The sequence below is a fragment of the Pteropus alecto genome, unplaced genomic scaffold (assembly GCF_000325575.1).
Source record: "Pteropus alecto unplaced genomic scaffold, ASM32557v1 scaffold202, whole genome shotgun sequence".
Lineage (NCBI taxonomy): Eukaryota > Metazoa > Chordata > Mammalia > Chiroptera > Pteropodidae > Pteropus > Pteropus alecto.
The window spans coordinates 2,743,430-2,746,037 of NW_006432451.1; positions in this window are offsets into that span (position 1 = coordinate 2,743,430).

Consider the following 2,608-nt stretch of genomic DNA (forward strand, 5'->3'; position numbering starts at 1 on the left):
AAGACCTCTTAAGGTGGCAGGGGCTTTCTTGAGTATGGGACCTCAGTCTGACTGAGTCTGTCAGGCTTCAGAGCCAAATTTCTGCAGGGAAGAGACCATTGGGACTCAGACTAACCTCATAGAACCCTCAGAGTACCGGACAGGAAGGGATAATGACCAAGATCTCTCTGAAAATAACTATTCTTAGACCCTTGACAAAGCCAGTCACATCAGCTGGGGTGACAGGCAGCTTTGTCAGACACCTCCTTAGCTCCCAGGGAGAATTGAGCCATTCCTTCCCTAGGGATTGAGTGGAAAAGTAGGAGGATGCAAACACTTGAACATTCAGGTTTCTTGTCCTGGGACAAAGATTACCTTTGGGCAAGTCACGTCTCAATGGACCTCAATGTTCTCACCTAGAAAACAAGATGGTGGATTAACTCAGTAGTGGAAAGGAGATAGTGCCCTGAAGAAGCCTGGGGGAGGAGGCTTAAAAATCCCTGCATAGCGTGAAAGATGGTGGTTGGGATGGAAGCACATAGATCATGGGAATTATCTCCAAGGTCCCTTCCAGACCTGTCATTCTAGGACTTCCCTCCTTCATTCCATTGGCAAACCCCTCCCCTTGCGGCAGCTTTGCTTGGTGCCACCAATTATGTGCAGGGCTGGAGGACAAGTGCAAACTTGCCATTCTCTCTGCCCCAAACGAGAGAGTGGTTTGAGAGAAATAGAAGGAAGGAAGGAAGGAAGGAAGGAAGGAAGCAAGCAAGGAAGGAAGGTGGGAAAGAAGGAAAGAAGGAAGGAAGGAAGGAAGGAAGGAAGGAAGGAAGGAAGAAGAGAATTGGAGGTTGCCAGATGGTTTCTGATCTACATGAGGGCACAGGGAGAGAGCTGAGGAGCCCCCCCCAAAGTAGAGAAGGGAGAGTGCACTGTTTCGGAGGTTGCCAGATGGTTCCTGATCTACACGGAGAGAGCTGAGGAGCCCCCCCAAAGTAGAGAAGGGAGAGTGCACTGTTTCGTGCTTTGTTTTTGCCTTGCCTTGGACAGTGGTGTGAACTCCTCTGGGTCTCTAAGGAGGAGGGCTCCAGCCCACCCTGTAGACCACAGGTAAGGTGGCCATGGAGGATTCCATAGAGGCAGATCAATAGATTATCTTGGACCTTCTCTCCAGTTCAGTATGATTTCCTGGTTCCTCTAAATGTGTACATTGCCCTGGCCTGGGAGAAGGAAGGATTGGATGGGTCATCCAACCTTAGCCACTATGCCTCTGGGAAGCTCAGTGTCTTTTACTCTAGTTCCCCACCCCCCTTTATTTTGCCAGCTATTATTTTGTCTGTTTCCTCTGCTATCCTAGGACCAGGTGAATTTCCTCCACATCTGGGCAGAAGAGGAAGTCCCTGCTCTGCTCCCCACCATCCAATCTGGTTCCAGCCCACCTCCAGCCCTTCAGAGGATTCTGTAGCAGCAGAAACAGGGCTGATACCATGGAGGCGCTGTGAGTTGGGGTGCTGGTCATATTGTTCTCTGTCCACGTCTACAAAGACTCACAACTGGAGAGTGACTCAAGAAGATGACAAGGAAGGAATAATGAGGTGGCTCTCGCAAGTGGTACTACAAAAGCAGCAGCATATCCCATACCCTGACTGGCAGAGGCAGAATGTCCCTGAGTCCTCTGAGGCTCCCATGCTCACCTCTCAGGCTGCAGTTTGCTTTTGGGCTTCACTTTCTTTCAGGGATACTTCTGACATTCATTTCATTCCAATTTTTCCTGCAAATGTCTAAGAGAAAGGACTGGACTAGGGGCGCCAACAGCTGATATATCTCGGTTCTGATCCTGCTTAGGGATATATCTGCCAGGGCTCCACCATGTTCAGGAACTTCTTCTCCCCTGCCAAGTCTCCTTCCATGAAACTTTGCTTTTACTCTCTGCTCCTCAGCGTACCCATCTGTGAAACAAGCCCAGTGACCCCCGCCTTGACAGGCAGTACAGTCTAATGGAGAACATGTACATGTTGGAACCAGACCACTCCAAAGTCAATGTCAGGCCTGACCATTTTCCAGCCATCTATCTATTCTTGGTGCATTATTTCACTCTCTGAGCCTCAGCTTCATCATCTAGAAAGTGGGTATGTCAAACAACCTCGAAGGTGAGGTATACAGCACTATCTAACTGGATGGGCTCTAGAGTAAAGTAAACTTGCGGTTCAAATCTCAGCTCTGTTACTTTCTAGCTGTGTGTCTTCAGGTAACTTACTCAGTCTCAGTGAGCTTCAGTTTTCTCTTCTGACAATGGGAATGAAAATGCCCACCTCATGGGGTTATGGTGTTAATTAAATGAGATAATGAATGGAAAACCCTCGATACACAGTAGGCGTTCAGTAGGTGGTGGCCATTGTTATTTCCACTTTTTCTCAGACAGAGCAAAGGCCACGGTGTTCAACAGTAAAAGTTAAGTAGTGCCTGGGAAGAAGCAGTCTTATCCCAGGCCAGACTTGATGTCATTGGTGTGAATGCAGTCATCCTGACCACCCCCAATAGGTTCCTGTTTGCCACACATTCCTACTGGGAAGGTTCCAAAAATACCATGCATTCCAGCACACTGCTTCTGTGTGCAGCAGCACTTCCAAGT